This window comes from Pseudophryne corroboree, chromosome 6, assembly GCF_028390025.1.
Source record: "Pseudophryne corroboree isolate aPseCor3 chromosome 6, aPseCor3.hap2, whole genome shotgun sequence".
In the NCBI taxonomy this organism is placed as follows: domain Eukaryota; kingdom Metazoa; phylum Chordata; class Amphibia; order Anura; family Myobatrachidae; genus Pseudophryne; species Pseudophryne corroboree.
In genome coordinates, this window is record NC_086449.1 from 167807479 (window position 1) to 167829047 (window position 21569).

At 48.6% G+C, this 21569-nt stretch overlaps 1 protein-coding gene across 8 annotated transcripts in view; it reads right to left on the reverse strand.

The window, feature by feature from the left end:
* The window catches only part of ADD2 (adducin 2), a 276848-nt gene that overhangs the window by 130941 nt on the left and 124338 nt on the right, over positions 1-21569 (reverse strand). Inside the window, exon 2 of one of the 8 annotated variants that reach the window (XM_063932101.1) lies at positions 17237-17314. The exons of 6 other annotated variants lie outside the window; for them this stretch is intronic. The gene's annotated coding sequence lies outside the window, so the exon portion shown is untranslated. Of the gene's footprint in view, positions 1-17050; positions 17083-17236; positions 17315-21569 lie in introns of those variants that run through there. One more of the 8 variants, XM_063932104.1, reaches the window with a different exon arrangement.

The following is a 21569-nucleotide window of genomic DNA, read 5'->3' on the forward strand; positions in this document are numbered from 1 at the left end:
TAGGTCGCTGGATGACTAAGCTAAGCGACCCTAGTGGCCGACACAAACACCGGGCCCATCTAGGAGTGTCACTGCAGTGTCACGCAGGATGTCCCTTCCAAAAAACCCTCCCCAAACAGCACATGACGCAAAGAAAAAAAGAGGCGCAATGAGGTAGCTGTGTGAGTAAGATAAGCGACCCTAGTGGCCGACACAAACACCGGGCCCATCTAGGAGTGTCACTGCAGTGTCACGCAGGATGTCCCTTCCAAAAAACCCTCCCCAAACAGCACATGACGCAAAGAAAAAAAGAGGCGCAATGAGGTAGCTGTGTGAGTAAGATAAGCGACCCTAGTGGCCGACACAAACACCGGGCCCATCTAGGAGTGTCACTGCAGTGTCACGCAGGATGTCCCTTCCAAAAAACCCTCCCCAAACAGCACATGACGCAAAGAAAAAAAGAGGCGCAATGAGGTAGCTGTGTGGTAAATGGCATATTGGCAAGTTTACGCTTCTCCTCCGACAATTTTATTTTAGGTTTTGGAGTCCTTTTTTTACTGATATTTGGTGTTTTGGATTTGACATGCTCTGTACTATGACATTGGGCATCGGCCTTGGCAGACGACATTGCTGGCATTTCATCGTCTCGGCCATGACTAGTGGCAGCAGCTTCAGCACGAGGTGGAAGTGGATCTTGATCTTTCCCTAATTTTGGAACCTCAACATTTTTGTTCTCCATATTTTAATAGGCACAACTAAAAGGCACCTCAGGTAAACAATGGAGATGGATGGATACTAGTATACATATGGATGGACTGCCGAGTGCCGACACAGAGGTAGCTACAGCCGTGGACTACCGTACTGTACTGTGTCTGCTGCTAATATAGACTGGTTGATAATGAGATGTAGTATGTATAAAGAAGAAAGAAAAAAAAAACCACGGGTAGGTGGTATACAATTATGGATGGACTGCCGAGTGCCGACACAGAGGTAGCTACAGCCGTGGACTACCGTACTGTACTGTGTCTGCTGCTAATATAGACTGGTTGATAATGAGATGTAGTATGTATAAAGAAGAAAGAAAAAAAAAACCACGGGTAGGTGGTATACAATTATGGATGGACTGCCGAGTGCCGACACAGAGGTAGCTACAGCCGTGGACTACCGTACTGTACTGTGTCTGCTGCTAATATAGACTGGTTGATAATGAGATGTAGTATGTATAAAGAAGAAAGAAAAAAAAAAACCACGGGTAGGTGGTATACAATTATGGATGGACTGCCGAGTGCCGACACAGAGGTAGCTACAGCCGTGGACTACCGTACTGTACTGCGTCTGCTGCTAATATAGACTGGATGATAATGAGATGTAGTATGTATAAAGAAGAAAGAAAAAAAACCACGGGTAGGTGGTATACAATTATGGATGGACTGCCGAGTGCCGACACAGAGGTAGCTACAGCCGTGGACTACCGTACTGTACTGTGTCTGCTGCTAATATAGACTGGATGATAATGAGATGTAGTATGTATAAAGAAGAAAGAAAAAAAAAACCACGGGTAGGTGGTATACAATTATGGATGGACTGCCGAGTGCCGACACAGAGGTAGCTACAGCCGTGGACTACCGTACTGTACTGTGTCTGCTGCTAATATAGACTGGTTGATAATGAGATGTAGTATGTATAAAGAAGAAAGAAAAAAAAAACACGGGTAGGTGGTATACAATTATGGATGGACTGCCGAGTGCCGACACAGAGGTAGCTACAGCCGTGGACTACCGTACTGTACTGTGTCTGCTGCTAATATAGACTGGATGATAATGAGATGTAGTATGTATAAAGAAGGAAAAAAAAACCACGGGTAGGTGGTATACAATTATGGATGGACTGCCGAGTGCCGACACAGAGGTAGCTACAGCCGTGGACTACCGTACTGTACTGTGTCTGCTGCTAATATAGACTGGTTGATAATGAGATGTAGTATGTATAAAGAAGAAAGAAAAAAAAAACACGGGTAGGTGGTATACAATTATGGATGGACTGCCGAGTGCCGAGTGCCGACACAGAGGTAGCTACAGCCGTGGACTACCGTACTGTACTGTGTCTGCTGCTAATATAGACTGGATGATAATGAGATGTAGTATGTATAAAGAAGAAAGAAAAAAAAAACACGGGTAGGTGGTATACAATTATGGATGGACTGCCGAGTGCCGACACAGAGGTAGCTACAGCCGTGGACTACCGTACTGTACTGTGTCTGCTGCTAATATAGACTGGATGATAATGAGATGTAGTATGTATGTATAAAGAAGAAAGAAAAAAAAACCACGGGTAGGTGGTATACAATTATGGATGGACTGCCGAGTGCCGACACAGAGGTAGCTACAGCCGTGAACTACCGTACTGTGTCTGCTGCTAATGTAGACTGGTTGATAATGAGATGTAGTATGTATAAAGAAGAAAGAAAAAAAAAACCACGGGTAGGTGGTATACAATTATGGATGGACTGCCGAGTGCCGACACAGAGGTAGCTACAGCCGTGGACTACCGTACTGTACTGTGTCTGCTGCTAATATAGACTGGATGATAATGAGATGTAGTATGTATAAAGAAGAAAGAAAAAAAAAACCACGGGTAGGTGGTATACAATTATGGATGGACTGCCGAGTGCCGACACAGAGGTAGCTACAGCCGTGAACTACCGTACTGTGTCTGCTGCTAGTAGACTGGATGATAAATAATGATATAAAAAATATATATATATCACTACTGCAGCCGGACAGGTATATATTATATAATGACGGACCTGCTGGAGTGGACACTGTCTGTCAGCAGAATGAGTTTTTTAATTTTTATAGAATAAAAAAACACCACACAAGTCACACGACGAGTGTACTTTTTCAGGCAGACATTCAATCACAATATACTATACTGGTGGTCAGTGTGGTCAGGTCACTGGTCACAGTGGTCAGTGGTCAGTCACACTGGCAGTGGCACTCTGGCAGCAAAAGTGTGCACTGTTTAATATGTACTCCTGGCTCCTGCTATAACCTATAACTGCTCCCCAGTCTCCCCCACAATTAAGCTGTGTGAGCACAGTCAGATATTATACATAGATGATGCAGCACACTGGGCTGAGCACAGATATGGTATGTGAGTGTGACTGAGTCACTGTGTATCGTTTTTTTCAGGCAGAGAACAAGAACAGAACGGATTATTAAATAATAATAAATTATAAAACTGCACTGGTGGTCAGGTCACTGGTCATCAGTCACTAGTATAACTCCTCCTAAGCTCCAGTAAGTAAATGAAGTGTCTCACTCTCACTCTCCTATCTATTTTAATTTCTAAACGGAGAGGACGCCAGCCACGTCCTCTCCCTATCAATCTCAATGCACGTGTGAAAATGGCCGCGAAGCGCGGCTCCTTATATAGAATCCGAGTCTCGCGATAGAATCCGAGCCTCGCGAGAATCCGACAGCGTGATGATGACGTTCGGGCGCGCTCGGGTTAACCGAGCAAGGCGGGAAGATCCGAGTCGCTCGGACCCGTGTAAAAAAACATGAAGTTCGGGCGGGTTCGGAGAAACCGAACCCGCTCATCTCTAGTTTTACTAAAGATAAATCAGGTACAGCTGTACTCACTGTTATACACACTGGTACAGGGAATGGAGCAGGATGTCAGACCGCTCACCAGTCAGTGAGTGTATGTAGGTACCGGGTAGCGGAGCAAGGTGCTAGAACAGCATCTAAATCACAGGTCTCACTGGAGCTAAGTGAAAGGCTACTATGTTCCACTGTAACACTCTCTCTCACACAGTCTCATGAATCAGGGCCGGATTAACAATGGGGCGGATGGAGCTGCAGCTGTGTGTGTGTGGCTAGAGGGGATGACTGGGGGTAACATGCTGTGTGTGTGTGTGTGTGTGTGTGTGGGGGGGGGGGTGACTGGGGGTAACATGCTGTGTGTGTGGGGTGTGGGGGGGTGACTGGGGGTAACAGGCTGTGTGTGTGTGTGGGGGGGTGTGACTGTGGGGGAACAGGCTGAGTGTGTGTGGGGAGGGAAGGGGGGTGACTGGGGGTACCAGGCTGTGTGTGTGGGGGGGGGGTGACTAGGGGTAACAGGCTGTGTGCGTGTGGGGGGGGTGTGACTGGGGGGAACAGGCTGAGTGTGTGTGGGGAGGGAAGGGGGGTGACTGGGGAAACCAGGCTGTGTGTGTGTGTGTGTGTGTGTGGGGGGGGGGGGGGTGACTGTGAGTAACAGGCTGTGTGTGTGTGGGGGGGGGTGACTGGGGGGAACAGGCTGAGTGTGTGTGGGGAGGGAAGGGGGGTGACTGGGGGTACCAGGCTGTGCGTGTGTGTTGGGGGTGACTGGGGGTAGCAGGCTGTGTGTGTGTGTGTGTGTGTGTGTGTGTGTGTGTGTGTGTGTGTGTGTGTGTGTGTGTGTGTGTGTGGGAGGGAGTGTGTCACTGGTGGTAACAGGCTGCGTGTGTGCAGGGCAGGGGTAACAGGCTGTGTGTGTGGGGAGGGGGGGTGACTGGGGTAACAGTCCGTGTGTGTGTGTGTGTGTGTGTGTGTGTGTGTGTGTGTGGTGGTGGGGGGGGTGACTGGGGGGGGAACAGGCTGTGTGTGGTGACTGGAGGCACTGTCTGATCCACCCCATGTCATTTCTGCCACTTTTGTTTTATAAGCAGGGACCTGCAGCAGTGTGGTGCAATGAAAGGGCATGCAGCAGTACTAGCAGGAGGAGGTGGTCCAGCCAATCCAGCCACAATCACCTTTTCTTCCACTCTCTGAAGCTGTTGCCCTACGTTATGATCCAGCAAATAACAGAAGAAAGGACCCACTGCGGCTGGAGCTGGAAGGGGACCCGCTGCTACTGGCACTGATAAGAAGGGGGACCCGCTGCTGCCCGAGGTACACAGTGCCGCTTGCACTGAAGGCAGGGACGCACAGTGACGCTTGTACCGGGGGCAGGGGGAAAGAGCGATGTACACAGGGCCACCTGTACCTCCTCTCTCTCAACCCTCCATCCGTCTCACCTCTCTCTGTTTCTCTCTTTCCCAATCTCCCCTTTCTCCGCTGGTCTCTCTCCCCTCCCCAGACCCCTCTCTCTCTCTCAACCCTCTCTCTCACACCCACTGTTTCCCTCTTTATCTGTATTTCATTCTATATCCCCCACTTCTCAACCCTCTCTCTCACCCCTTCTCTCTATTTTTAACTCTCTCTCTCGTTCTCACTTTTTTCTTTCATTCTTTCTCTCATTTCTCTGTCTTGCTCTGTCTCCCTCTCACTTTCTCTCTCTCTTTCTCTGTCCCCCCTCTCTCTCTCTACCCTGCTCCCTCTTCTCCGCCCCCTCTCCCTTGTTCACCCCCCTGTCTCACTCAACCTTATCTCTCCCTGTGTCTCTCTCCCCTGCTCTCCCCGCATCCCACTCAACCCTCTCTCTTACACTAGCTCTCTGTCTCACCTTTCTCTCCCTCTTACTTTCTCTCTCTCGAACCCTCTTTTTCCCCGTCTCTCCCTCACTTTCTTTTGCTCTCTCTCTCCCTCCCTATCCTCTCCCTCTTACACCCTGCTCCCCCACTCCATCAACCCTCTGTCTCTCTTTCTTTCTCTGTCTTGTTTTCTCTTTCTCCCCCTCTCGCCTCTCTCTCTCCTTTCTCTCACACTGCTTTCTCTTCCCTGCTGTCTGTCTCACCTCTGTCTTTCTCTCCCCTTTCCCTCTGTTTGGGCGGGATTCAATTATTTTCACCCCTTTCCACACCCGTTCTGTTTCTGCCCTCAGGGATGTTGTATCATTATTTCAGCTCACTACCCCCGGAGCAGCGATGCACCCAACCCTTTACACAGCTAAACCTGATTACTATGGTCGCAATATGTGCGATAACGGAGATCATTTTAGAAAGGAAATTATGCGTGATATAATCATTTGAATCTCACCCTTTCTCACTCTCACCCACACTCTGTCTCACCTCTTCTCCTCCTCTCTCCCTCCCACCTGCCCCCCTTTCTCTCAACCCTCACCCACTTCTCTCTCTCTCTCTTTCTTTCTCTCTCTCTCTCTTTGGGGGTAATTCAGAGTTGATAGCAGCAGAAAATTTGTTAGCAGTTGGGCAAAACCATGGGGGGCATTCCGACCCGATCGCTCGCTGCAGTTTGTCGCAGCGCAGCGATCGGGTCGAACTGCGCATGCGCCGGCGCCACAGTGCACCGGTGCATGGCAGCTTTCATTGCCTAGCGATCGCCTCTGAGACAGAGGCGGTCGCTGGGGGGGAGGGGGCTGAACGGCAGTGTTAAGCCGCCGGCGTTAAGCCGCCATTTAGGGTGAGCGGTCTGGACAACGCAGGCGTGGCCGGACCGTTGGGGGGGTAGCGGTCTGCGGCAGCTGCGTGACGTCTAACGCAGCCGCTGCTGCCAGCGGCAGCGACAATTAACTCCCGGCCAGCCACAGGAGCTGCGCTGGCCGGGAGTTACTCCTCAAATACAAAGGCATCTCCGCTATGCGATGCTTTTGTATTTGTACGGGGGGGAAGCCAGACTGACATGCGGGGTGGACTAGTCCTGTGCTGGGCGTCCCCCCGCATGCCAGGGAAGAAGATCCGTATGCACTGCAGGGGGGGCAGATGTAACGTGCAGAGAGATTTAGATTTGGGTGGGGTGTGTTCAAACTGAAATCTAAATTGCAGTGTAAAAATAAAGCAACCAGTATTTACCCTGCATAGAAACAAAATAACCCACCCAAATCTAACGCTCTCTGCAAATGTTATATCTGCCTCCCCTGCAGTGCACATGGGGAGTAATTCCAAGTTGATCGCAGCAGGAAATTTTTTAGCAGTTGGGCAAAACTATGTGCACTGCAGAGGAGGCAGATATAACATGTGCAGAGAGAGTTAGATTTGGGTGGGGTGAGTTCAAACTGAAATCTAAATTGCAGTGTAAAAATAAAGCAACCAGTATTTACCCTGCATAGAAACAAAATAACCCACCCAAATCTAACGCTCTCTGCAAATGTTATATCTGCCTCCCCTGCAGTGCACATGGGGAGTAATTCCAAGTTGATCGCAGCAGGAAATTTTTTAGCAGTTGGGCAAAACCATGTGCACTGCAGGGGAGGCAGATTTAATATGTGCAGAGAGTTAGATTTGGGTGGGGTGTGTTCAATCTGCAATCTAATTTGCAGTGTAAAAATAAAGCAGCCAGTATTTACCCTGCACAGAAACAAAATAACCCACCCAAATCTAACTCTTTCTGCACATGTTATATCTGCCCCCCCTGCAGTGCACATGGTTTTGCCCTACTGCTAACAAATTTGCTGCTGCGATCAACTCTGAATTAGGCCATTTCTTTCTCTCCCTCCCCTGTTCTCTCTTTCAGGCCCCCTCTTTTGTCTCACCTCTCTTTCTCATTCTTTTCTTTATTTCTCTATTTTCTTTCTTCCATAAATAAAGACACAAAGACTTGAATAAGGGGAAAGGAAGGTCGGCTTTATTTATCAACTATTTAGTCATGAACTTATTTTTATTTATTTATCAAATATTCATGTAAACTAGTAATGAACTATTTAAAATACCTGTCTAAGATATCTAACTATAATATATATATATATATATATATATATATATATATATATATATATATATATATAAAAATACAGAATGTCAAAGGGAGCTGTATATGTTGATTATATGAAATACTTTTCCAGATTATGACCACAAAGTGATAAAAACAGTAGATTTATTCACATATTATCTATGCACATTATACTTTTAGTGAACATAGATTATCACATAAAAATCCAATGGTGAATATATTTAAAATACAGATTACAATTTTGTTGAAGACATGATATATAATCAGTATATTCCATCCAATAGTGTTTTATACAGGATGTCTGATGTTCTCACAGAAAAACCATACCAGCCATAGGAAACACTCTATACAGAAGCCCCACGTGGCTGTGCAGGACCAGGTCATCCATAAGTGGGAAATATAGTTTTAAGTGTTATCATATTAACAATATCATTACCTGAGTTATGGGAGTTCCTCCACTTCCTTGCCATGCACTGTTGAGGTCCCTGATGTTATCTGCCTCCCCCAGAGATCGGCCAATGGGGGTAATTCCAAGTTGATCGCAGCAGGAAATTTTTTAGCAGTTGGGCAAAACCATGGGGTATATTTACAAAGATCTGTGAGATCCGTGCAGGGCTTCATTGTGTACCTTAAAAAGTTGATTAAAGTCTTAAAAAATCTGAAAAAAATTGCGTGGGGTCCCCCCTCCTAAGCATAACCAGCCTCGGGCTCTTTGAGCCGGTCCTGGTTGGTAAAATATGGGGGGGGGAATGACAGGGGTTCCCCCATATTTAATCAACCAGCACCGGGCTCTGCGCCTGGTCCTGGTTCCAAAAATACGGGGGACAAAAAGCATAGGGGTCCCCCGTATTTTTGAAACCAGCACCGGGCTCCACTAGCCAGGTATATAATGCCACAGCCGGGGGACACTTTTATACTGGTCCCTGCGGCCCTGGCATTACATACCCAACTAGTCACCCCTGGCCGGGGTACCCTGGAGGAGTGGGAACCCCTTAAATCAAGGGGTCCCCCCCTCCAGCCACCCAAGGGCCAGGGGTGAAGCCCGAGGCTGTCCCCCCCATCCAAGGGCGGCGGATGGGGGGCTGATAGCCTTTTGTAAAAATGTGAATATTGTTTTTAGTAGCAGTACTACAAGTCCCAGCAAGCCTCCCCCGCAAGCTGGTACTTGGAGAACCACAAGTACCAGCATGCGGTGGAAAACCAGGCCCGCTGGTACCTGTAGTACTACTACTAAAAAAATACCCCCAAAAAAACAGCACACACCGTGAAAGTATAAGTTTATTACATACATGCACACCTCCATACATACATACATACATACATACTTACCTATGTTCCCACGAGGCTCGGTCCTCTTCTCCATGTAGAATCCTTGGGGTACCTGTGAAAAAAATTATACTCACATAGGGGGTCATTCCGAGTTGTTCGCTCGCAAGCTGCTTTCAGCAGCTTTGCACACGCTAAGCCGCCGCCTACTGGGAGTGAATCTTAGCTTATCAAAATTGCGAACGAAAGATTAGCAGAATTGCGAATAGACACTTCTTAGCAGTTTCTGAGTAGCTCCAGACTTACTCGGCATCTGCGATCAGTTCAGTCAGTTTCGTTCCTGGTTTAACGTCACAAACACACCCAGCGTTCGCCCAGACACTTCTCCGTTTCTCCAGCCACTCCCGCGTTTTTCCCAGAAACGGTAGCGTTTTTTCACACACACCCATAAAACGGCCAGTTTCCGCCCAGAAACACCCACTTCCTGTCAATCACATTACGATCACCAGAACGATGAAAAAACCTCGTAATGCCGTGAGTAAAATTCCTAACTGCATAGCAAATTTACTTGGCGCAGTCGCACTGCGGACATTGCGCATGCGCATTAGCGACTAATCGCTCCGTTGCGAGAAAAAAATAACGAGCGAACAACTCGGAATGACCCCCATAATCCAGTGTAGAATCAGACCTTTGTATAATCCACGTACTTGGCAAAATAATAAAACGGAAACCCGACCACGCACTGAAAGGGGTCCCATGTTTACACATGGGACCCCTTTCCCCGACTGCCAGGACCCCCCCTGACTCCTGTCAAAGAGGGTCCCTTCAGCCAATCAGGGCGCGCCACGTCGTGGCACTCTCCTGATTGGCTGTGTGCTCCTGTAGTGTCTGTGAGGCAGCACACGGCACAGATACAATGTAGCGCCTATGCGCTCCATTGTAGCCAATGGTGGGAACTTTGCGGTCAGCGGTTGACCGAAAGTAACCTCAAGCAGTTCCTTATGGGAGGGGACGCACAGTAGCGGGCACAAGAATCCGGTGTCCAAAGGAAGCATCCTGGGAAGCGGCGGTATCGAAGGCATAGAACCTAATGAACGTGTTCACTGAGGACCACGTAGCCGCCATGCACAATTGTTCAAGGGTCGCACCACGGCGGGCCGCCCAAGAAGGTCCAACAGACCGAGTAAAATGGGCCGTAATGTGAGCAGGAGCTGACAGACCAGCCCTCACATAAGCATGTGCAATCACCATTCTAATCCATCTGGCCAAAGTCTGCTTGTGAGCAGGCCAGCCCCGTTTGTGAAATCCAAACAGAATAAAGAGAGAGTCAGATTTCCTAACAGAAGCAGTTCTCTCCACATAGATACGGAGAGCCCGTACCACATCCAAAGACCGCTCTTTGGAAGACAAATCAGGAGAGACAAAGGCCGGAACCACAATCTCCTGATTAAGGTGGAACGAAGAAACCACCTTAGGTAAATATCCGGGACGAGTCCTAAGAACCGCCCGGTCACGGTGAAAAATCAGATATGGGGAACTACAAACGCAAGGCACCCAGATCCAACACTCTTCTAGCAGAGGCAATAGCCAGCAAGAACACCACCTTAAAGGAAAGCCACTTAAGGTCAGCTGAACCAAGGGGTTTAAATGGAGGTTCTTGCAACGCCTCTAAAACCACGACAAGTCCCAAGGAGCCACAGGCGGGACATAGGGAGGTTGGATACGCAACACACCCTGAGTGAAAGTATGAACATCAGGTAAAGTCGCAATTTTTCTCTGAAACCACACCGACAAGGCAGAAATATAAACCTTGAGGGAGGCCAGACGCAGGCCTAACTCTAGACCATGCTGCAGAAAAGCCAAAAGCTTGGCTGTACTAAACTTGGAAGCGTCATAATTGTTAGATGCGCACCAAACAAAGTAGGAAAGCCAGACCCTATGGTAAATCCGAGCAGAAGCCGGTATCCGGGCCCGCAACATAGTTTTAATGACCTCTTCAGAAAAACCCTTAGCCCTCAAGACGTAAGCTTCAAGAGCCACGCCGTCAAAGACAGCCGGGCTAGGTCCTGGTAGACACAGGGGCCCTGTACGAGGAGGTCTGGGCGTTGTGGAAGTAGAATTGGACGCTCTGACGATAGGCCCTGCAGGTCTGAGAACCAGTGCCGTCTGGGCCACGCCGGAGCTATGAGAAGCAGATTTCATTTTTCTTGCTTGAACTTCCGAATTACCCTGGGCAGGAGTGACACCAGAGGGAACACGTACGGCAGCCGAAACCTCCACGGCACCGCTAGCGCATCCACGAATGCTGCTTGAGGATCCCTTGTCCTTGCTCCGAAGACCGCAACCTTGTAATTGTGTCGAGACGCCATCAGATCCACATCTGGAAGACCCCACTTTTCCACGAGGAGTTGAAACACTTCTGGATGGAGGCCCCACTCGCCGGCATGCACGTCCTGACGACTGAGAAAGTCCGCTTCCCAATTCAGGACTCCCGGAATAGAATATTGCCGATATTGCCGGTAGATGGCGTTCCGCCCAACATAGAATCCGTGAGACTTCCTTCATTGCCAAACGGCTTAGAGTGCCGCCTTGATGATTTATGTAAGCCACTGTGGTGGCGTTGTCCGACTGTACTTGAACAGGACGGTTCCGAATTATATGCTGTTCGAACAGGTTCAACGCATTGAAGACCGCCCGCAATTCCAGAATGTTGATCGAGAGGAGAGATTCCTCCTAGGTCCACCGACCCTGAAGGGAGTGCTGCTCCAGCACCGCGCCCCAACCTCTTAGACTGGCAACTGTCGTCAACAGGACCCAGTTGGATATCCAGAAGGGATGGCCCCTGCACTATTGTTGGTCCTGGAGCCACCAGAGCAGCGACAGACGAACCTCCGGAGTCAATGAGATCATGTGAGACCTGATCCGGTGAGGCAGGTCGTCCCACTTGGCTAGAATTAGCCTCTGGAGGGGGCGAGAATGGAATGGAGCATACTCCACCATGTCGAATGCTGATACCATGAGGCCCAGCACCTGCATTGCCGAATGTATCGACACTTGCGGACGAGAAAGGAAGCAACGAATCCTGTCCTGAAGCTTCAGGACTTTCTCCTGAGACAAGAACAACCTCTGGTTGTGAGTGTCCAACAGCGCTCCCAGGTGCACCATGCTCTGAGCAGGGACCAGGGAGGATTTCTTCCAGTTGATGAGCCACCCGTGGGCTTGTAGAAACTGGACCGTCATATCCAGATGACGTAGGAGAAATTGCCAGGATTAACAAGTCGTCCAGAAACGGCAGTACCACCGTCATCACCGCCATAACTTTGGTGAAGACTCGCGGAGCCGTTGTTAAACCAAAAGGTAATGCCCGAAACTGGTAATGGATGTTGCAAACCTCAGGTATTGTTGATGTGACACTGCTATAGGAATATGCAGGTAAGCATCCTGTATGTCCAGGGAGACCATGTAGTCCCCAGGTTCCAAGGCCAGAACTATAGAGCGAAGAGTTTCCATACGGAACTTGGAAATCTTCACAAACCTGTTCAATGCCTTGAGGTTGAGAATGGGCCGGGAGGACCCATTCGGTTTCAGGACTAGAAACAGCGGAGAATAGTACCCCCGGCCCCTCTGAGCAAGGGGCACCTGTACTACGACTCCTGTATCCAGGAGGGTCTGTACCACCGAGTGTAGAGTTTTTGCCTTTGTCTGGTCCAAAGGGACGTCTGTCTGGCAAAATCGATGAGGGGGTCGGTTTTTGAGGGCTATGGCGTAACCTCAAGTGACGACTTCCTGTACCCAGGCATCTGAAGTGGTCTTCAACCTGGGTATACCCTAGAAGCCGGCCCCCCACCCTGGGATCCCCCAGGGGGAGGCCCGCCCCATCATGCGGCAGGCTTATCGATCTTGGCAGCTGGCTGACGGGCAGCCCAGGCTCTTTTGGGCTTCGGCTTACCAGGTTTGGAAGTGCGGGCCTGCTTATGGTACGCCTGACCCTTTGCTTTACCTGGAGGATGAAAGGGGCGAAAGGACGTACCTTTAGCCTTCGACACAGAAGGAGCGGTATTAGGCAGACAGGCAGTTTTGTCAGTAGCCAAGTCAGCCACTATCTTATTTAAGTCCTCCCCAAACAGAATATCTCCCTTGAAAGGGAGTACCTCCAGGGTTTTTCTAGAGTCCAGATCCACAGACCAGGATTTCAGCCACAATATCCGGGACTGACGTAGTAGAGGCCTTGGCTGCTAGGATACCGGCATCAGAAGCCGCCTCTTTAATATATCGAGAAGCTGTGACAATATATGACAAGCATTGTCTAGCATGGTCAGAGGAGATTTCAGCTTCTATCTCCAAGGCCCATGCTTCAATAGCCTCTGCAGCCCATGTAGCTGCAATAGTGGGCCTTTGTGCAGCACCCGTGAGGGTGTAAATCGCTTTCAGACAACCCTCCACACGTTTATCTGTAGGCTCTTTTAGAGACGTGACGGTAGTGACAGGTAGAGCTGAGGAAACTACCATCCTAGCCACATGTGAGTCCACTGGAGGAGGCATTTCCCAATTCTTATACAGCTCTGGCGCGAGGGGATAGCGAGCCAGCATCTTCTTTTGAGGCACAAACTTCGTACCCGGGTTTTCCCAGGGTTCCTGACGTATATCCACTAGGTGATCAGAGTGAGGTAAAACTTGTTTAACCACCTTCTGACGCTTGAACCTATCTGGTTTCTTAGGAGGGACGGATGGCTCTGGATCATCCGTAATCTGCAGAATTAACTTAATAGCCTCCAAAAGATCAGGAACATCCACATGTGAACTACCCTCCCCATCAGCCGTATCTGAGTCAGAACCTATGGGGTCAGTGTAAGTGCCGTCTTCATCAGACGAGGTGTCAGTGACAGCAGTGGATTGTGAGGAAACAAGCGCTCCCTTAGAGGACCTCTTGGACTTAGGCGAGCATTGGTCAGACTTTTTAGTAGTCAAGGACTGGTTCAACGTCTTTAATTGAGCAGATAAATCGTCCGCCCACGGCGGGTTAGCTGCAGGGACCACATACGGTTGTACCGGCATTGGGAGTCCCATAGGGGGTGTTAGTTTATGAACTAGCGTATGCAGAAGCGTGGAAAAAAGTGGCCCAAGGTGGGTCAGTATGTGCCTCCGTTGCCACAGTCCCACTGGGGGTTAAGGAGCCCCCAGAACCAGAACCCACAGCTGCTATATTCTCCTCATATGTGCCTGTGGCTTCAGCAACACCAGCAGTGTGTTCCGCCCCAGAACCGTTACCCTTAGAAATAGACATGATATAACTTGCAGTATGAGGTAACACAGTACAATTATCAGCAGCACTATATCCCTAAACCCAAACCCCTGTGCAGTGTAGTCAGCACTAGCAGAGATAAAGGAGAGATATGGTGACTAAATCACAGAGAAAAATACGTAATACAGTATATCTTTGTGAAAATCCTATATCAATATAAAACCTGACGCACCAAGCCCCCTCAGGTTATAGAATATAGGGATAGCAAGTTGAGTGAAATACACGAAATGGACACCACTCAGCTATCAAATGCACACACAGAAAGTCAGAGTCTGTACAATGCAGAGGTTATTACTGACAATAATACTGCACTGGGCTAGCTTACACAGCTATATAACAATAGATATAACAGTACACAGTAAGAACTGGATGTATATCACAGGGTAATTGTACTATAAAACCCTGACTAAATGTACTCTTTCTTAACCATCACTGTCTAAAAAGGCAGGTAGAATACTTAAGTGTCATGTAAAGTCACAGCGCTGACAACCAGGCGGCTTTACATAGGAGGATTTGCCCAAGCAGTCCCAGGAACAGTGAGCTGAGGGATAATGGCGCCGCAGACACTGACAGGGAATGAGGAAAAGACAGAAATGCAGCTCCAGGGCGGGAACACTTGCTAGAAATGGCGCCCTGGGGCTGGGGGAGGGGCTTCAGGTCTAAGCCTTATCCCCTCTGCTGGCAAAACCACCGGGTACTGTGGGCAATATAAAAACCGGTTTAGAGAGAAAACCTGACCTGCGCCCATGCCCTGGTGATCTAGTGGGATCGCCTGTACTGCCACAGTGTCCACCGCCAGCGTGCGTGGTCCGCCTCCCACTGACCGTGCCGGATCGCAAGCGGGACCCACTTATCACCTCCCGAAGCGCGGACACGCGATCCTGGAGAGCCCCAGCCGTGTGTGTCTAACGTGAAGAAAACCGGAGCCTCCGCTGTAGGTACCCGGCAACCAGGGCTCGGGAGTGTACAGCGCCGCTGGGGGAGAGATGGAGCTGCAGCAGGCAATGTCTACTGACATCCAGCACAATCTGTGCCTCTGCTGCAGCCCTTGTAGTCTTCTTTTTTCTTCAGAAAAAGCTTTTAAAGAGCTGTTGTGAGCAGCTCTTCCTGTTACTTGCTTGCACTGCAAGCACCAACTACAAACTGAGCTCCTGTGCACGGAGGCGGGGTGATATAGGAGGCGGTGCTATGCATCTTGGGAAGAAGGTCAAAGGTTTTGAGCCTGTTGGTGCATCGGATCAAGATCCTACTCTACACCCCAATGTCTATCCTTGTGGAGCCCAGTGAACCCCGCAGCAGAAATATCCATGTGCATACGTATATACACATGTATATACATACATATAAACACACACATGTGATATATATACATGCGTATATATATATATATATATATATATATATGTATGCATGTTTAATATGGTATGTATGTATGTATGTATGTATCTATCTCTATATATATATATATATATATATATACACACATATACATACACACAGACACACTAGTTTTACAGTCCCAGCATATACTGGGTCTCCTCAGTCCCCACCCCCGTGCTTGGCTCCACACAGTTCTGGAAACCCACCCATGCAAATCCTGCGTTTGTCACTGCTGACTGTGGCAGCAGCCTGAAGCTGGAGCCAAAGGTGGTCATTCCGAGTTGTTCGCTCGCAAGCTGCTTTTAGCAGCTTTGCACACGCTAAGCCGCCGCCTACTGGGAGTGAATCTTAGCAAAGTAAAATTGCGAACGAAAGATTAGCAGAATTGCGAATAGACACTTAGCAGTTTCTGAGTAGCTCCACACTTACTCGGCAGCTGCGATCAGTTCAGTCAGTTTCGTTCCTGGTTTGACGTCACAAACACACTCAGCGTTCGCCCAGACACTCCCCCGTTTCTTCAGACACTCCCGCGTTTTTCCCAGAAACGGTAGCGTTTTTTCAAACACACCCATAAAACGGCCAGTTTCCGCCCGGAAACACCCACTTCCTGTCAATCACATTACGATCACCAGAACGAAGAAAAAACCTCGTAATCCCGTGAGTAAAATACCTAACTGCATAGCAAATTTACTTGGCGCAGTCGCAGTGCGAACATTGTGCATGCGCAATTAGCGGAAAATCGCTGCGATGCGAAGAAAAATACCGAGCGAACAACTCGGAATGACCACCAAAACTCCTTTGTGTACTCACAATTTAATCAGGGACTCCAAAAGTGAAGAGAAAGCTATATCCAGCGGAGGAACCCTACAATGCTGGCAAGAAAGTAGAAGATTGGGCTTTTTAAACTAAAGTTAAAGATGATGGAATGAACAGCAATGTAAGCAGATGATTAAAGCACATGGACAGAACACTGACTAAGGAGAACATTTACTAAGCAGTGATAAGAGCGGAGAAGTTATCCAGTGGAGAAGTTGCCCATGGCAACCAATCAGCACTGAAGTAACATCTATAATTTGCATACTATAAAATTATACAGAGCAGCTGACTGATTCATGGGGCAACTTCTCCACTGGCTCACTTCTCCGCTCTTACCACTGCTTAGTAAATGTCCCCCTTAGTCACCAAGGTAACATCTGCATACTACACAAATGCTAAAATAATGACCTGGGGGCACAGTGATTGGAATTCAGTCAGCATTACGAGCGATAGCACCCTGGCATCACTGGACTGTCACTGCAAGAATAACTCTTCTGGCCTGGAAGACAATAGCTGTGCACAGGATTGGCAGTAAGGTGCCAGGTACTATGAATCATCAGCACAGAACGCTGAGAACAAAGAGTTACATAATAAACAAGTGCTGGATGGCATAAGACTACGTTTTCCTCATTCTGTAGTGCTATTGGCAACCATAAAATGCATTCACTAATGCTAAGAACTATCTCAGGAGTTCAGGAATGACAGCACAGCTCACCTCCCATTGGCGGCCTCATGTCTCTGTTATGTCGTTCAGATTGGAAATTAAATATTTTTTTGCTTTCTATCTCGATCCTTGTTGCAAAGGACAAAGACTGCCACCCCCACCTTTTTGTGCACTGCAATATAAAACGGAGCATGTTTGCACGGTTTCTTAGCTGTAGTATTGTAGTGTTATGTTTACCTGAGCAGTTTCAGTTGTCAGCTTGTACTGATAGTATCTTAGTAACCAAGGTTTTCCCGTACTAAGTTCATGATATTGCTGCAATACATATATATTTTGTGTAAGTATTACAATATAACAGCAGATGCTTCACATTATGTTACCATACAGTATACAGTACAATCGTATACACAGTTAAAAGCATCCACCATTTTTTTCCATAATGATTAACGGGTTGGGTTCAGGTGACTGGCGATTGGGAGACCACCGGTCACCATACCGACGCTGGGATCCCAGCTGTTAGATCACCGACAGGGGCGAGCGCAACGAAGCCCCTTGCATGCTCGCCACAGGTTTGATTTAGAGATGTGCACTTGAAATTTTTCGGGTTTTGTGTTTTGGTTATGGGTTCGGTTCCGCGGCCGTGTTTTGGGTTCGACCGCGTTTTGGCAAAACCTCACCGAATTTTTTTTGTCGGATTCGGGTGTGTTTTGGATTCGGGTGTTTTTTTCAAAAAACCCTAAAAAACAGCTTAAATCATAGAATTTGGGGGTCATTTTGATCCCAAAGTATTATTAACCTCAAAAACCATAATTTCCACTCATTTTCAGTCTATTCTGAATACCTCACACCTCACAATATTATTTTTAGTCCTAAAATTTGCACCGAGGTAGCTGTGTGAGTAAGATAAGCGACCCTAGTGGCCGACACAAACACCGGGCCCATCTAGGAGTGGCACTGCAGTGTCACGCAGGATGGCCCTTCCAAAAAACACTCCCCAAACAGCACATGACGCAAAGAAAAAAAGAGGCGCAATGAGGTAGCTGTGTGAGTAAGATAAGCGACCCTAGTGGCCGACACAAACACCTGGCCCATCTAGGAGTGGCACTGCAGTGTCACGCAGGATGGCCCTTCCAAAAAACACTCCCCAAACAGCACATGACGCAAAGAAAAAAAGAGGCGCAATGAGGTAGCTGTGTGAGTAAGATAAGCGACCCTAGTGGCCGACACAAACACCGGGCCCATCTAGGAGTGGCACTGCAGTGTCACGCAGGATGGCCCTTCCAAAAAACACTCCCCAAACAGCACATGACGCAAAGAAAAAAAGAGGCGCAATGAGGTAGCTGTGTGAGTAAGATAAGCGACCCTAGTGGCCGACACAAACACCGGGCCCATCTAGGAGTGGCACTGCAGTGTCACGCAGGATGGCCCTTCCAAAAAACACTCCCCAAACAGCACATGACGCAAAGAAAAAAAGAGGCGCAATGAGGTAGCTGTGTGAGTAAGATAAGCGACCCTAGTGGCCGACACAAACACCGGGCCCATCTAGGAGTGGCACTGCAGTGTCACGCAGGATGGCCCTTCCAAAAAACACTCCCCAAACAGCACATGACGCAAAGAAAAAAAGAGGCGCAATGAGGTAGCTGTGTGAGTAAGATAAGCGACCCTAGTGGCCGACACAAACACCTGGCCCATCTAGGAGTGGCACTGCAGTGTCACGCAGGATGGCCCTTCCAAAAAACACTCCCCAAACAGCACATGACGCAAAGAAAAATTAAAGAAAAAAGAGGTGCAAGATGGAATTGTCCTTGGGCCCTCCCACCCACCCTTATGTTGTATAAACAGGACATGCACACTTTAACCAACCCATCATTTCAGTGACAGGGTCTGCCACACGACTGTGACTGAAATGACGGGTTGGTTTGGACCCCCACCGAAAAAGAAGCAATTAATCTCTCCTTGCACAAACTGGCTCTACAGAGGCAAGATGTCCACCTCATCATCATCCTCCGATATATCACCGTGTACATCCCGCTCCTCACAGATTATCAATTCGTCCCCACTGGAATCCACCATCTCAGCTCCCTGTGTACTTTGTGGAGGCAATTGCTGCTGGTCAATGTCTCCACGGAGGAATTGATTATAATTCATTTTAATGAACATCATCTTCTCCACATTTTCTGGAAGTAACCTCGTACGCCGATTGCTGACAAGGTGAGCGGTGGCACTAAACACTCTTTCGGAGTACACACTTGTGGGAGGGCAACTTAGGTAGAATAAAGCCAGTTTGTGCAAGGGCCTCCAAATTGCCTCTTTTTCCTGCCAGTATAAGTACGGACTGTCTGACGTGCCTACTTGGATGCGGTCACTCATATAATCCTCCACCATTCTTTCAATGGTGAGAGAATCATATGCAGTGACAGTAGACGACATGTCCGTAATCGTTGTCAGGTCCTTCAGTCCGGACCAGATGTCAGCATCAGCAGTCGCTCCAGACTGCCCTGCATCACCGCCAGCGGGTGGGCTCGGAATTCTGAGCCTTTTCCTCGCACCCCCAGTTGCGGGAGAATGTGAAGGAGGAGATGTTGACAGGTCGCGTTCCGCTTGACTTGACAATTTTGTCACCAGCAGGTCTTTGAACCCCAGCAGACTTGTGTCTGCCGGAAAGAGAGATCCAAGGTAGGTTTTAAATCTAGGATCGAGCACGGTGGCCAAAATGTATTGCTCTGATTTCAACAGATTGACCACCCGTGAATCCTTGTTAAGCGAATTAAGGGCTCCATCCACAAGTCCCACATGCCTAGCGGAATCGCTCCCTTTTAGCTCCTCCTTCAATGCCTCCAGCTTCTTCTGCAAAAGCCTGATGAGGGGAATGACCTGACTCAGGCTGGCAGTGTCTGAACTGACTTCACGTGTGGCAAGTTCAAAAGGTTGCAGAACCTTGCACAACGTTGAAATCATTCTCCACTGCGCTTGAGACAGGTACATTCCACCTCCTATATCGTGCTCAATTGTATAGGCTTGAATGGCCTTTTGCTGCTCCTCCAACCTCTGAAGCATATATAGGGTTGAATTCCACCTCGTTACCACTTCTTGCTTCAGATGATGGCAGGGCAGGTTCAGGCGTTTTTGGTGGTGCTCCAGTCTTCTGTACGTGGTGCCTGTACGCCGAAAGTGTCCCGCAATTCTTCTGGCCACCGACAGCATCTCTTGCACGCCCCTGTCGTTTTTTTAAAAATTCTGCACCACCAAATTCAAGGTATGTGCAAAACATGGGACGTGCTGGAATTTGCCCATATTTAATGCACACACAATATTGCTGGCGTTGTCCGATGCCACAAATCCACAGGAGAGTCCAATTGGGGTAAGCCATTCCGCGATGATCTTCCTCAGTTGCCGTAAGAGGTTTTCAGCTGTGTGCGTATTCTGGAAACCGGTGATACAAAGCGTAGCCTGCCTAGGAAAGAGTTGGCGTTTGCGAGATGCTGCTACTGGTGCCGCCGCTGCTGTTCTTGCGGCGGGAGTCCATACATCTACCCAGTGGGCTGTCACAGTCATATAGTCCTGACCCTGCCCTGCTCCACTTGTCCACATGTCCGTGGTTAAGTGGACATTGGGTACAACTGCATTTTTTAGGACACTGGTGAGTCTTTTTCTGACGTCCGTGTACATTCTCGGTATCGCCTGCCTAGAGAAGTGGAACCTAGATGGTATTTGGTAACGGGGGCACACTACCTCAAGAAATTGTCTAGTTCCCTGTGAACTAACGGCGGATACCGGACGCACGTCTAACACCAACATAGTTGTCAAGGCCTCAGTTATCCGCTTTGCAACAGGATGACTGCTGTGATATTTCATCTTCCTCGCAAAGGACTGTTGGACAGTCAATTGCTTGGTGGAAGTAGTAAAAGTGGGCTTACGACTTCCCCTCTGGGATGACCATCGACTCCCAGCAGCAACAACAGCAGCGCCAGCAGCAGTAGGCGTTACACGCAAGGATGCATCGGAGGAATCCCAGGCAGGAGAGGACTCGTCAGAATTGCCAGTGACATGGCCTGCAGGACTATTGGCATTCCTGGGGAAGGAGGAAATTGACACTGAGGGAGTTGGTGGGGTGGTTTGCGTGAGCTTGGTTACAAGAGGAAGGGATTTACTGGTCAGTGGACTGCTTCCGCTGTCGCCCAAAGTTTTTGAACTTGTCACTGACTTATTATGAATGCGCTGCAGGTGACGTATAAGGGAGGATGTTCCGAGGTGGTTAACGTCCTTACCCCTACTTATTACAGCTTGACAAAGGCAACACACGGCTTGACAAATGTTGTCCGCATTTCTGGTGAAATACTTCCACACCGAAGAGCTAATTTTTTTGGTATTTTCACCAGGCATGTCAACGGCCCTATTCCTCCCACGGACAACAGGTGTCTCCCCGGGTGCCTGACTTAAACAAACCACCTCACCATCAGAATCCTCCTTGTCAATTTCCTCCCCAGCGCCAGCAACACCCATATCCTCCTCATCCTGGTGTACTTCAACACTGACATCTTCAATCTGACTATCAGGAACTGGACTGCGG